Raw genomic sequence first — 14,205 nt, 5'->3', positions numbered from 1 at the left:
ACAGAAACAATAGCAAAGACAAAAAACACTTTTGGAATCTGCTTTTAGTCAACACATAAGGAAAGGGTGCACCGGTCCTGGAAATACTGCAATACCAGGTCAATGCGTGGAGTGGACAGAGCAAGCTCTATTTCCATCTCCCTGTTCTAAAAATCCATTTAATATATGGTCCCCAGATAGGGGACGTATCAGATATTAAACTGATAAGAACAGATACTACACTTGATCTTAGCCAAAAGGCCGAGAAGCGATAACCCGAACGGGCCGCGCGTTGCCCGAGCCTGCCCGATACTGCTGTTCAGCCCTTGCAGCGATTCAGCCTACTTCTAGGCAATTCCATGGGGCCCTGCAGGCTCACACACTCACAGCTACACGGGAGGTGAATAAAGGCCGGAGAGGAAGCCAGACAGGATTTGCTTCTTTTGCTTGCACCACAATGCAGTGCTGAAAGAGGAGGAATCTACATAAAAACGCCTTCCTGGCAACGCCCAAATGCCCTGCTGCCATGCAGATAAACACTGGCAGCGGCAGCAAGTGCATGCCCACAGCCACCCCTTGTTCCTTCACACCTTGTATCAGCTGTAATCCAGTCCAGTCCAGTGCTGCCTGCTGAGCAGCACTGACCAACACTGCCTGGGCCCAGGCTTTTATCTCTGAGGCCCCATTATGATGTCAGAAAGCTGGCTCTGGAATCCTGAGGGCTCCACTATGACACGTGCAAAGTTCTGTCTGAACTTTATATAAGACGGTGAGGCTCAGTCAGTCACTCAGTGTTGCCTGAGAGGGCAACACTGCAACAGCCGGCCGCCAGGCTGTCTTTTTTTTGCACAGCTAGTTGCCTCCAGGAGGCCACAAGAGGGAGACAAGGGACTGCAAAATGGAAAATAGGCATCCACCAACTTTACAGACAACTTCTCCTTGCTCCTACAACCTCCATCCTTGCACAGTTTGTTATTCTTCTAGGTAACATAGTAACAAATCCAAATTGCTGCTCTCTTTGTAGGCAAGCAAGGCTTTGTTGCAACTGCAATTCTTACTTCTTCTTGAAATGTAGGGACGACAGTACATTCCATCACATCCATCTAGTGTACACAGGTAGGTCCATTGTGGCGGGCAGGCGAGCGGGCGGGCTGCTTTATTGGCTGTTTGCTGTTCCCCTACTCCACTCCACTATTTGACTGTTGTGCTGCATCAATCAATCAATCAATCAATCAATCAATCAATCAATCAATCAATCAATCAGTGGCTGGCTCAGGTGCAGCTCTTTAACTTACCTAAAAGGGAGGGCGGAGAGAAGACAAGGAAGGTGAATGAGGTGTTCCAATGTGAAATGCCGGAAACACAGAAACACAGACGACACACAACAAGAGGTGGCAATCTATTCATTAATTGCATTTAATCAATGAGCTCATTATCACTCATGCATTGTCCAACAGGTGTTGAAATAATGGGATTAAAAGGGGAGATCCCTTCAGAAAGACAGAAACAATAGCAAAGACAAAAAACACTTTTGGAATCTGCTTTTAGTCAACACATAAGGAAAGGGTGCACCGGTCCTGGAAATACTGCAATACCAGGTCAATGCGTGGAGTGGACAGAGCAAGCTCTATTTCCATCTCCCTGTTCTAAAAATCCATTTAATATATGGTCCCCAGATAGGGGACGTATCAGATATTAAACTGATAAGAACAGATACTACACTTGATCTTAGCCAAAAGGCCGAGAAGCGATAACCCGAACGAGCCGCGCGTTGCCCGAGCCTGCCCGATACTGCTGTTCAGCCCTTGCAGCGATTCAGCCTACTTCTAGGCAATTCCATGGGGCCCTGCAGGCTCACACACTCACAGCTACACGGGAGGTGAATAAAGGCCGGAGAGGAAGCCAGACAGGATTTGCTTCTTTTGCTTGCACCACAATGCAGTGCTGAAAGAGGAGGAATCTACATAAAAACGCCTTCCTGGCAACGCCCAAATGCCCTGCTGCCATGCAGATAAACACTGGCAGCGGCAGCAAGTGCATGCCCACAGCCACCCCTTGTTCCTTCACACCTTGTATCAGCTGTAATCCAGTCCAGTCCAGTGCTGCCTGCTGAGCAGCACTGACCAACACTGCCTGGGCCCAGGCTTTTATCTCTGAGGCCCCATTATGATGTCAGAAAGCTGGCTCTGGAATCCTGAGGGCTCCACTATGACACGTGCAAAGTTCCGTCTGAACTTTATATAAGACGGTGAGGCTCAGTCAGTCACTCAGTGTTGCCTGAGAGGGCAACACTGCAACAGCCGGCCGCCAGGCTGTCTTTTTTTTGCACAGCTAGTTGCCTCCAGGAGGCCACAAGAGGGAGACAAGGGACTGCAAAATGGAAAATAGGCATCCACCAACTTTACAGACAACTTCTCCTTGCTCCTACAACCTCCATCCTTGCACAGTTTGTTATTCTTCTAGGTAACATAGTAACAAATCCAAATTGCTGCTCTCTTTGTAGGCAAGCAAGGCTTTGTTGCAACTGCAATTCTTACTTCTTCTTGAAATGTAGGGACGACAGTACATTCCATCACATCCATCTAGTGTACACAGGTAGGTCCATTGTGGCGGGCAGGCGAGCGGGCGGGCTGCTTTATTGGCTGTTTGCTGTTCCCCTACTCCACTCCACTATTTGACTGTTGTGCTGCATCAATCAATCAATCAATCAATCAATCAATCAATCAATCAATCAATCAATCAATCAATCAATCAATCAGTGGCTGGCTCAGGTGCAGCTCTTTAACTTACCTAAAAGGGAGGGCGGAGAGAAGACAAGGAAGGTGAATGAGGTGTTCCAATGTGAAATGCCGGAAACACAGAAACACAGACGACACACAACAAGAGGTGGCAATCTATTCATTAATTGCATTTAATCAATGAGCTCATTATCACTCATGCATTGTCCAACAGGTGTTGAAATAATGGGATTAAAAGGGGAGATCCCTTCAGAAAGACAGAAACAATAGCAAAGACAAAAAACACTTTTGGAATCTGCTTTTAGTCAACACATAAGGAAAGGGTGCACCGGTCCTGGAAATACTGCAATACCAGGTCAATGCGTGGAGTGGACAGAGCAAGCTCTATTTCCATCTCCCTGTTCTAAAAATCCATTTAATATATGGTCCCCAGATAGGGGACGTATCAGATATTAAACTGATAAGAACAGATACTACACTTGATCTTAGCCAAAAGGCCGAGAAGCGATAACCCGAACGGGCCGCGCGTTGCCCGAGCCTGCCCGATACTGCTGTTCAGCCCTTGCAGCGATTCAGCCTACTTCTAGGCAATTCCATGGGGCCCTGCAGGCTCACACACTCACAGCTACACGGGAGGTGAATAAAGGCCGGAGAGGAAGCCAGACAGGATTTGCTTCTTTTGCTTGCACCACAATGCAGTGCTGAAAGAGGAGGAATCTACATAAAAACGCCTTCCTGGCAACGCCCAAATGCCCTGCTGCCATGCAGATAAACACTGGCAGCGGCAGCAAGTGCATGCCCACAGCCACCCCTTGTTCCTTCACACCTTGTATCAGCTGTAATCCAGTCCAGTCCAGTGCTGCCTGCTGAGCAGCACTGACCAACACTGCCTGGGCCCAGGCTTTTATCTCTGAGGCCCCATTATGATGTCAGAAAGCTGGCTCTGGAATCCTGAGGGCTCCACTATGACACGTGCAAAGTTCTGTCTGAACTTTATATAAGACGGTGAGGCTCAGTCAGTCACTCAGTGTTGCCTGAGAGGGCAACACTGCAACAGCCGGCCGCCAGGCTGTCTTTTTTTTGCACAGCTAGTTGCCTCCAGGAGGCCACAAGAGGGAGACAAGGGACTGCAAAATGGAAAATAGGCATCCACCAACTTTACAGACAACTTCTCCTTGCTCCTACAACCTCCATCCTTGCACAGTTTGTTATTCTTCTAGGTAACATAGTAACAAATCCAAATTGCTGCTCTCTTTGTAGGCAAGCAAGGCTTTGTTGCAACTGCAATTCTTACTTCTTCTTGAAATGTAGGGACGACAGTACATTCCATCACATCCATCTAGTGTACACAGGTAGGTCCATTGTGGCGGGCAGGCGAGCGGGCGGGCTGCTTTATTGGCTGTTTGCTGTTCCCCTACTCCACTCCACTATTTGACTGTTGTGCTGCATCAATCAATCAATCAATCAATCAATCAATCAATCAATCAATCAATCAATCAGTGGCTGGCTCAGGTGCAGCTCTTTAACTTACCTAAAAGGGAGGGCGGAGAGAAGACAAGGAAGGTGAATGAGGTGTTCCAATGTGAAATGCCGGAAACACAGAAACACAGACGACACACAACAAGAGGTGGCAATCTATTCATTAATTGCATTTAATCAATGAGCTCATTATCACTCATGCATTGTCCAACAGGTGTTGAAATAATGGGATTAAAAGGGGAGATCCCTTCAGAAAGACAGAAACAATAGCAAAGACAAAAAACACTTTTGGAATCTGCTTTTAGTCAACACATAAGGAAAGGGTGCACCGGTCCTGGAAATACTGCAATACCAGGTCAATGCGTGGAGTGGACAGAGCAAGCTCTATTTCCATCTCCCTGTTCTAAAAATCCATTTAATATATGGTCCCCAGATAGGGGACGTATCAGATATTAAACTGATAAGAACAGATACTACACTTGATCTTAGCCAAAAGGCCGAGAAGCGATAACCCGAACGAGCCGCGCGTTGCCCGAGCCTGCCCGATACTGCTGTTCAGCCCTTGCAGCGATTCAGCCTACTTCTAGGCAATTCCATGGGGCCCTGCAGGCTCACACACTCACAGCTACACGGGAGGTGAATAAAGGCCGGAGAGGAAGCCAGACAGGATTTGCTTCTTTTGCTTGCACCACAATGCAGTGCTGAAAGAGGAGGAATCTACATAAAAACGCCTTCCTGGCAACGCCCAAATGCCCTGCTGCCATGCAGATAAACACTGGCAGCGGCAGCAAGTGCATGCCCACAGCCACCCCTTGTTCCTTCACACCTTGTATCAGCTGTAATCCAGTCCAGTCCAGTGCTGCCTGCTGAGCAGCACTGACCAACACTGCCTGGGCCCAGGCTTTTATCTCTGAGGCCCCATTATGATGTCAGAAAGCTGGCTCTGGAATCCTGAGGGCTCCACTATGACACGTGCAAAGTTCCGTCTGAACTTTATATAAGACGGTGAGGCTCAGTCAGTCACTCAGTGTTGCCTGAGAGGGCAACACTGCAACAGCCGGCCGCCAGGCTGTCTTTTTTTTGCACAGCTAGTTGCCTCCAGGAGGCCACAAGTGGGAGACAAGGGACTGCAAAATGGAAAATAGGCATCCACCAACTTTACAGACAACTTCTCCTTGCTCCTACAACCTCCATCCTTGCACAGTTTGTTATTCTTCTAGGTAACATAGTAACAAATCCAAATTGCTGCTCTCTTTGTAGGCAAGCAAGGCTTTGTTGCAACTGCAATTCTTACTTCTTCTTGAAATGTAGGGACGACAGTACATTCCATCACATCCATCTAGTGTACACAGGTAGGTCCATTGTGGCGGGCAGGCGAGCGGGCGGGCTGCTTTATTGGCTGTTTGCTGTTCCCCTACTCCACTCCACTATTTGACTGTTGTGCTGCATCAATCAATCAATCAATCAATCAATCAATCAATCAATCAATCAGTGGCTGGCTCAGGTGCAGCTCTTTAACTTACCTAAAAGGGAGGGCGGAGAGAAGACAAGGAAGGTGAATGAGGTGTTCCAATGTGAAATGCCGGAAACACAGAAACACAGACGACACACAACAAGAGGTGGCAATCTATTCATTAATTGCATTTAATCAATGAGCTCATTATCACTCATGCATTGTCCAACAGGTGTTGAAATAATGGGATTAAAAGGGGAGATCCCTTCAGAAAGACAGAAACAATAGCAAAGACAAAAAACACTTTTGGAATCTGCTTTTAGTCAACACATAAGGAAAGGGTGCACCGGTCCTGGAAATACTGCAATACCAGGTCAATGCGTGGAGTGGACAGAGCAAGCTCTATTTCCATCTCCCTGTTCTAAAAATCCATTTAATATATGGTCCCCAGATAGGGGACGTATCAGATATTAAACTGATAAGAACAGATACTACACTTGATCTTAGCCAAAAGGCCGAGAAGCGATAACCCGAACGGGCCGCACGTTGCCCGAGCCTGCCCGATACTGCTGTTCAGCCCTTGCAGCGATTCAGCCTACTTCTAGGCAATTCCATGGGGCCCTGCAGGCTCACACACTCACAGCTACACGGGAGGTGAATAAAGGCCGGAGAGGAAGCCAGACAGGATTTGCTTCTTTTGCTTGCACCACAATGCAGTGCTGAAAGAGGAGGAATCTACATAAAAACGCCTTCCTGGCAACGCCCAAATGCCCTGCTGCCATGCAGATAAACACTGGCAGCGGCAGCAAGTGCATGCCCACAGCCACCCCTTGTTCCTTCACACCTTGTATCAGCTGTAATCCAGTCCAGTCCAGTGCTGCCTGCTGAGCAGCACTGACCAACACTGCCTGGGCCCAGGCTTTTATCTCTGAGGCCCCATTATGATGTCAGAAAGCTGGCTCTGGAATCCTGAGGGCTCCACTATGACACGTGCAAAGTTCCGTCTGAACTTTATATAAGACGGTGAGGCTCAGTCAGTCACTCAGTGTTGCCTGAGAGGGCAACACTGCAACAGCCGGCCGCCAGGCTGTCTTTTTTTTGCACAGCTAGTTGCCTCCAGGAGGCCACAAGAGGGAGACAAGGGACTGCAAAATGGAAAATAGGCATCCACCAACTTTACAGACAACTTCTCCTTGCTCCTACAACCTCCATCCTTGCACAGTTTGTTATTCTTCTAGGTAACATAGTAACAAATCCAAATTGCTGCTCTCTTTGTAGGCAAGCAAGGCTTTGTTGCAACTGCAATTCTTACTTCTTCTTGAAATGTAGGGACGACAGTACATTCCATCACATCCATCTAGTGTACACAGGTAGGTCCATTGTGGCGGGCAGGCGAGCGGGCGGGCTGCTTTATTGGCTGTTTGCTGTTCCCCTACTCCACTCCACTATTTGACTGTTGTGCTGCATCAATCAATCAATCAATCAATCAATCAATCAATCAATCAATCAATCAATCAGTGGCTGGCTCAGGTGCAGCTCTTTAACTTACCTAAAAGGGAGGGCGGAGAGAAGACAAGGAAGGTGAATGAGGTGTTCCAATGTGAAATGCCGGAAACACAGAAACACAGACGACACACAACAAGAGGTGGCAATCTATTCATTAATTGCATTTAATCAATGAGCTCATTATCACTCATGCATTGTCCAACAGGTGTTGAAATAATGGGATTAAAAGGGGAGATCCCTTCAGAAAGACAGAAACAATAGCAAAGACAAAAAACACTTTTGGAATCTGCTTTTAGTCAACACATAAGGAAAGGGTGCACCGGTCCTGGAAATACTGCAATACCAGGTCAATGCGTGGAGTGGACAGAGCAAGCTCTATTTCCATCTCCCTGTTCTAAAAATCCATTTAATATATGGTCCCCAGATAGGGGACGTATCAGATATTAAACTGATAAGAACAGATACTACACTTGATCTTAGCCAAAAGGCCGAGAAGCGATAACCCGAACGGGCCGCGCGTTGCCCGAGCCTGCCCGATACTGCTGTTCAGCCCTTGCAGCGATTCAGCCTACTTCTAGGCAATTCCATGGGGCCCTGCAGGCTCACACACTCACAGCTACACGGGAGGTGAATAAAGGCCGGAGAGGAAGCCAGACAGGATTTGCTTCTTTTGCTTGCACTACAATGCAGTGCTGAAAGAGGAGGAATCTACATAAAAACGCCTTCCTGGCAACGCCCAATTGCCCTGCTGCCATGCAGATAAACACTGGCAGCGGCAGCAAGTGCATGCCCACAGCCACCCCTTGTTCCTTCACACCTTGTATCAGCTGTAATCCAGTCCAGTCCAGTGCTGCCTGCTGAGCAGCACTGACCAACACTGCCTGGGCCCAGGCTTTTATCTCTGAGGCCCCATTATGATGTCAGAAAGCTGGCTCTGGAATCCTGAGGGCTCCACTATGACACGTGCAAAGTTCCGTCTGAACTTTATATAAGACGGTGAGGCTCAGTCAGTCACTCAGTGTTGCCTGAGAGGGCAACACTGCAACAGCCGGCCGCCAGGCTGTCTTTTTTTTGCACAGCTAGTTGCCTCCAGGAGGCCACAAGAGGGAGACAAGGGACTGCAAAATGGAAAATAGGCATCCACCAACTTTACAGACAACTTCTCCTTGCTCCTACAACCTCCATCCTTGCACAGTTTGTTATTCTTCTAGGTAACATAGTAACAAATCCAAATTGCTGCTCTCTTTGTAGGCAAGCAAGGCTTTGTTGCAACTGCAATTCTTACTTCTTCTTGAAATGTAGGGACGACAGTACATTCCATCACATCCATCTAGTGTACACAGGTAGGTCCATTGTGGCGGGCAGGCGAGCGGGCGGGCTGCTTTATTGGCTGTTTGCTGTTCCCCTACTCCACTCCACTATTTGACTGTTGTGCTGCATCAATCAATCAATCAATCAATCAATCAATCAATCAATCAATCAATCAATCAATCAATCAGTGGCTGGCTCAGGTGCAGCTCTTTAACTTACCTAAAAGGGAGGGTGGAGAGAAGACAAGGAAGGTGAATGAGGTGTTCCAATGTGAAATGCCGGAAACACAGAAACACAGACGACACACAACAAGAGGTGGCAATCTATTCATTAATTGCATTTAATCAATGAGCTCATTATCACTCATGCATTGTCCAACAGGTGTTGAAATAATGGGATTAAAAGGGGAGATCCCTTCAGAAAGACAGAAACAATAGCAAAGACAAAAAACACTTTTGGAATCTGCTTTTAGTCAACACATAAGGAAAGGGTGCACCGGTCCTGGAAATACTGCAATACCAGGTCAATGCGTGGAGTGGACAGAGCAAGCTCTATTTCCATCTCCCTGTTCTAAAAATCCATTTAATATATGGTCCCCAGATAGGGGACGTATCAGATATTAAACTGATAAGAACAGATACTACACTTGATCTTAGCCAAAAGGCCGAGAAGCGATAACCCGAACGGGCCGCGCGTTGCCCGAGCCTGCCCGATACTGCTGTTCAGCCCTTGCAGCGATTCAGCCTACTTCTAGGCAATTCCATGGGGCCCTGCAGGCTCACACACTCACAGCTACACGGGAGGTGAATAAAGGCCGGAGAGGAAGCCAGACAGGATTTGCTTCTTTTGCTTGCACCACAATGCAGTGCTGAAAGAGGAGGAATCTACATAAAAACGCCTTCCTGGCAACGCCCAAATGCCCTGCTGCCATGCAGATAAACACTGGCAGCGGCAGCAAGTGCATGCCCACAGCCACCCCTTGTTCCTTCACACCTTGTATCAGCTGTAATCCAGTCCAGTCCAGTGCTGCCTGCTGAGCAGCACTGACCAACACTGCCTGGGCCCAGGCTTTTATCTCTGAGGCCCCATTATGATGTCAGAAAGCTGGCTCTGGAATCCTGAGGGCTCCACTATGACACGTGCAAAGTTCCGTCTGAACTTTATATAAGACGGTGAGGCTCAGTCAGTCACTCAGTGTTGCCTGAGAGGGCAACACTGCAACAGCCGGCCGCCAGGCTGTCTTTTTTTTGCACAGCTAGTTGCCTCCAGGAGGCCACAAGAGGGAGACAAGGGACTGCAAAATGGAAAATAGGCATCCACCAACTTTACAGACAACTTCTCCTTGCTCCTACAACCTCCATCCTTGCACAGTTTGTTATTCTTCTAGGTAACATAGTAACAAATCCAAATTGCTGCTCTCTTTGTAGGCAAGCAAGGCTTTGTTGCAACTGCAATTCTTACTTCTTCTTGAAATGTAGGGACGACAGTACATTCCATCACATCCATCTAGTGTACACAGGTAGGTCCATTGTGGCGGGCAGGCGAGTGGGCGGGCTGCTTTATTGGCTGTTTGCTGTTCCCCTACTCCACTCCACTATTTGACTGTTGTGCTGCATCAATCAATCAATCAATCAATCAATCAATCAATCAATCAATCAATCAGTGGCTGGCTCAGGTGCAGCTCTTTAACTTACCTAAAAGGGAGGGCGGAGAGAAGACAAGGAAGGTGAATGAGGTGTTCCAATGTGAAATGCCGGAAACACAGAAACACAGACGACACACAACAAGAGGTGGCAATCTATTCATTAATTGCATTTAATCAATGAGCTCATTATCACTCATGCATTGTCCAACAGGTGTTGAAATAATGGGATTAAAAGGGGAGATCCCTTCAGAAAGACAGAAACAATAGCAAAGACAAAAAACACTTTTGGAATCTGCTTTTAGTCAACACATAAGGAAAGGGTGCACCGGTCCTGGAAATACTGCAATACCAGGTCAATGCGTGGAGTGGACAGAGCAAGCTCTATTTCCATCTCCCTGTTCTAAAAATCCATTTAATATATGGTCCCCAGATAGGGGACGTATCAGATATTAAACTGATAAGAACAGATACTACACTTGATCTTAGCCAAAAGGCCGAGAAGCGATAACCCGAACGGGCCGCGCGTTGCCCGAGCCTGCCCGATACTGCTGTTCAGCCCTTGCAGCGATTCAGCCTACTTCTAGGCAATTCCATGGGGCCCTGCAGGCTCACACACTCACAGCTACACGGGAGGTGAATAAAGGCCGGAGAGGAAGCCAGACAGGATTTGCTTCTTTTGCTTGCACCACAATGCAGTGCTGAAAGAGGAGGAATCTACATAAAAACGCCTTCCTGGCAACGCCCAAATGCCCTGCTGCCATGCAGATAAACACTGGCAGCGGCAGCAAGTGCATGCCCACAGCCACCCCTTGTTCCTTCACACCTTGTATCAGCTGTAATCCAGTCCAGTCCAGTGCTGCCTGCTGAGCAGCACTGACCAACACTGCCTGGGCCCAGGCTTTTATCTCTGAGGCCCCATTATGATGTCAGAAAGCTGGCTCTGGAATCCTGAGGGCTCCACTATGACACGTGCAAAGTTCTGTCTGAACTTTATATAAGACGGTGAGGCTCAGTCAGTCACTCAGTGTTGCCTGAGAGGGCAACACTGCAACAGCCGGCCGCCAGGCTGTCTTTTTTTTGCACAGCTAGTTGCCTCCAGGAGGCCACAAGAGGGAGACAAGGGACTGCAAAATGGAAAATAGGCATCCACCAACTTTACAGACAACTTCTCCTTGCTCCTACAACCTCCATCCTTGCACAGTTTGTTATTCTTCTAGGTAACATAGTAACAAATCCAAATTGCTGCTCTCTTTGTAGGCAAGCAAGGCTTTGTTGCAACTGCAATTCTTACTTCTTCTTGAAATGTAGGGACGACAGTACATTCCATCACATCCATCTAGTGTACACAGGTAGGTCCATTGTGGCGGGCAGGCGAGCGGGCAGGCTGCTTTATTGGCTGTTTGCTGTTCCCCTACTCCACTCCACTATTTGACTGTTGTGCTGCATCAATCAATCAATCAATCAATCAATCAATCAATCAATCAATCAATCAATCAATCAATCAGTGGCTGGCTCAGGTGCAGCTCTTTAACTTACCTAAAAGGGAGGGCGGAGAGAAGACAAGGAAGGTGAATGAGGTGTTCCAATGTGAAATGCCGGAAACACAGAAACACAGACGACACACAACAAGAGGTGGCAATCTATTCATTAATTGCATTTAATCAATGAGCTCATTATCACTCATGCATTGTCCAACAGGTGTTGAAATAATGGGATTAAAAGGGGAGATCCCTTCAGAAAGACAGAAACAATAGCAAAGACAAAAAACACTTTTGGAATCTGCTTTTAGTCAACACATAAGGAAAGGGTGCACCGGTCCTGGAAATACTGCAATACCAGGTCAATGCGTGGAGTGGACAGAGCAAGCTCTATTTCCATCTCCCTGTTCTAAAAATCCATTTAATATATGGTCCCCAGATAGGGGACGTATCAGATATTAAACTGATAAGAACAGATACTACACTTGATCTTAGCCAAAAGGCCGAGAAGCGATAACCCGAACGAGCCGCGCGTTGCCCGAGCCTGCCCGATACTGCTGTTCAGCCCTTGCAGCGATTCAGCCTACTTCTAGGCAATTCCATGGGGCCCTGCAGGCTCACACACTCACAGCTACACGGGAGGTGAATAAAGGCCGGAGAGGAAGCCAGACAGGATTTGCTTCTTTTGCTTGCACCACAATGCAGTGCTGAAAGAGGAGGAATCTACATAAAAACGCCTTCCTGGCAACGCCCAAATGCCCTGCTGCCATGCAGATAAACACTGGCAGCGGCAGCAAGTGCATGCCCACAGCCACCCCTTGTTCCTTCACACCTTGTATCAGCTGTAATCCAGTCCAGTCCAGTGCTGCCTGCTGAGCAGCACTGACCAACACTGCCTGGGCCCAGGCTTTTATCTCTGAGGCCCCATTATGATGTCAGAAAGCTGGCTCTGGAATCCTGAGGGCTCCACTATGACACGTGCAAAGTTCCGTCTGAACTTTATATAAGACGGTGAGGCTCAGTCAGTCACTCAGTGTTGCCTGAGAGGGCAACACTGCAACAGCCGGCCGCCAGGCTGTCTTTTTTTTGCACAGCTAGTTGCCTCCAGGAGGCCACAAGAGGGAGACAAGGGACTGCAAAATGGAAAATAGGCATCCACCAACTTTACAGACAACTTCTCCTTGCTCCTACAACCTCCATCCTTGCACAGTTTGTTATTCTTCTAGGTAACATAGTAACAAATCCAAATTGCTGCTCTCTTTGTAGGCAAGCAAGGCTTTGTTGCAACTGCAATTCTTACTTCTTCTTGAAATGTAGGGACGACAGTACATTCCATCACATCCATCTAGTGTACACAGGTAGGTCCATTGTGGCGGGCAGGCGAGCGGGCGGGCTGCTTTATTGGCTGTTTGCTGTTCCCCTACTCCACTCCACTATTTGACTGTTGTGCTGCATCAATCAATCAATCAATCAATCAATCAATCAATCAATCAATCAATCAATCAATCAATCAATCAATCAGTGGCTGGCTCAGGTGCAGCTCTTTAACTTACCTAAAAGGGAGGGCGGAGAGAAGACAAGGAAGGTGAATGAGGTGTTCCAATGTGAAATGCCGGAAACACAGAAACACAGACGACACACAACAAGAGGTGGCAATCTATTCATTAATTGCATTTAATCAATGAGCTCATTATCACTCATGCATTGTCCAACAGGTGTTGAAATAATGGGATTAAAAGGGGAGATCCCTTCAGAAAGACAGAAACAATAGCAAAGACAAAAAACACTTTTGGAATCTGCTTTTAGTCAACACATAAGGAAAGGGTGCACCGGTCCTGGAAATACTGCAATACCAGGTCAATGCGTGGAGTGGACAGAGCAAGCTCTATTTCCATCTCCCTGTTCTAAAAATCCATTTAATATATGGTCCCCAGATAGGGGACGTATCAGATATTAAACTGATAAGAACAGATACTACACTTGATCTTAGCCAAAAGGCCGAGAAGCGATAACCCGAACGGGCCGCGCGTTGCCCGAGCCTGCCCGATACTGCTGTTCAGCCCTTGCAGCGATTCAGCCTACTTCTAGGCAATTCCATGGGGCCCTGCAGGCTCACACACTCACAGCTACACGGGAGGTGAATAAAGGCCGGAGAGGAAGCCAGACAGGATTTGCTTCTTTTGCTTGCACCACAATGCAGTGCTGAAAGAGGAGGAATCTACATAAAAACGCCTTCCTGGCAACGCCCAAATGCCCTGCTGCCATGCAGATAAACACTGGCAGCGGCAGCAAGTGCATGCCCACAGCCACCCCTTGTTCCTTCACACCTTGTATCAGCTGTAATCCAGTCCAGTCCAGTGCTGCCTGCTGAGCAGCACTGACCAACACTGCCTGAGCCCAGGCTTTTATCTCTGAGGCCCCATTATGATGTCAGAAAGCTGGCTCTGGAATCCTGAGGGCTCCACTATGACACGTGCAAAGTTCTGTCTGAACTTTATATAAGACGGTGAGGCTCAGTCAGTCACTCAGTGTTGCCTGAGAGGGCAACACTGCAACAGCCGGCCGCCAGGCTGTCTTTTTTTTGCACAGCTAGTTGCCTCCAGGAGGCCACAAGAG

General features: G+C 47.8%; 10 non-coding genes across 10 annotated transcripts; all 10 read right to left on the bottom strand.

Moving 5' to 3' along the window:
• Positions 1–61: 61 nt before the first annotated feature.
• Positions 62–252, bottom strand: LOC142697356 (U2 spliceosomal RNA). Its single transcript, XR_012865158.1, has one exon. It is a non-coding gene; the product is annotated as a U2 spliceosomal RNA (small nuclear RNA).
• A 1,288-nt stretch (positions 253–1,540) lies between these two features.
• LOC142697354 (U2 spliceosomal RNA) lies at positions 1,541–1,731 on the bottom strand. Its single transcript, XR_012865156.1, has one exon. It is a non-coding gene; the product is annotated as a U2 spliceosomal RNA (small nuclear RNA).
• A 1,304-nt stretch (positions 1,732–3,035) lies between these two features.
• On the bottom strand, positions 3,036–3,226 carry LOC142697353 (U2 spliceosomal RNA). The gene has a single exon (XR_012865155.1). It is a non-coding gene; the product is annotated as a U2 spliceosomal RNA (small nuclear RNA).
• Positions 3,227–4,514: 1,288 nt separating this feature from the next.
• Positions 4,515–4,705, bottom strand: LOC142697352 (U2 spliceosomal RNA). Its single transcript, XR_012865154.1, has one exon. It is a non-coding gene; the product is annotated as a U2 spliceosomal RNA (small nuclear RNA).
• A 1,280-nt stretch (positions 4,706–5,985) lies between these two features.
• LOC142697350 (U2 spliceosomal RNA) lies at positions 5,986–6,176 on the bottom strand. Its single transcript, XR_012865153.1, has one exon. It is a non-coding gene; the product is annotated as a U2 spliceosomal RNA (small nuclear RNA).
• Positions 6,177–7,464: 1,288 nt separating this feature from the next.
• On the bottom strand, positions 7,465–7,655 carry LOC142697349 (U2 spliceosomal RNA). Its single transcript, XR_012865152.1, has one exon. It is a non-coding gene; the product is annotated as a U2 spliceosomal RNA (small nuclear RNA).
• Positions 7,656–8,951: 1,296 nt separating this feature from the next.
• Positions 8,952–9,142, bottom strand: LOC142697348 (U2 spliceosomal RNA). Its single transcript, XR_012865151.1, has one exon. It is a non-coding gene; the product is annotated as a U2 spliceosomal RNA (small nuclear RNA).
• Positions 9,143–10,426: 1,284 nt separating this feature from the next.
• Positions 10,427–10,617, bottom strand: LOC142697347 (U2 spliceosomal RNA). Its single transcript, XR_012865150.1, has one exon. It is a non-coding gene; the product is annotated as a U2 spliceosomal RNA (small nuclear RNA).
• A 1,296-nt stretch (positions 10,618–11,913) lies between these two features.
• Positions 11,914–12,104, bottom strand: LOC142697346 (U2 spliceosomal RNA). The gene has a single exon (XR_012865149.1). It is a non-coding gene; the product is annotated as a U2 spliceosomal RNA (small nuclear RNA).
• Positions 12,105–13,408: 1,304 nt separating this feature from the next.
• Positions 13,409–13,599, bottom strand: LOC142697345 (U2 spliceosomal RNA). The gene has a single exon (XR_012865148.1). It is a non-coding gene; the product is annotated as a U2 spliceosomal RNA (small nuclear RNA).
• Between the last annotated feature and the right edge of the window lie 606 nt (positions 13,600–14,205).

Source organism: Rhinoderma darwinii (assembly GCF_050947455.1).
Source record: "Rhinoderma darwinii isolate aRhiDar2 chromosome 5 unlocalized genomic scaffold, aRhiDar2.hap1 SUPER_5_unloc_8, whole genome shotgun sequence".
NCBI classification, from domain to species: domain Eukaryota; kingdom Metazoa; phylum Chordata; class Amphibia; order Anura; family Rhinodermatidae; genus Rhinoderma; species Rhinoderma darwinii.
The sequence above is the reverse complement of the archived record's forward strand: the minus strand, read 5'-3'. Positions and strand labels throughout refer to the sequence as shown.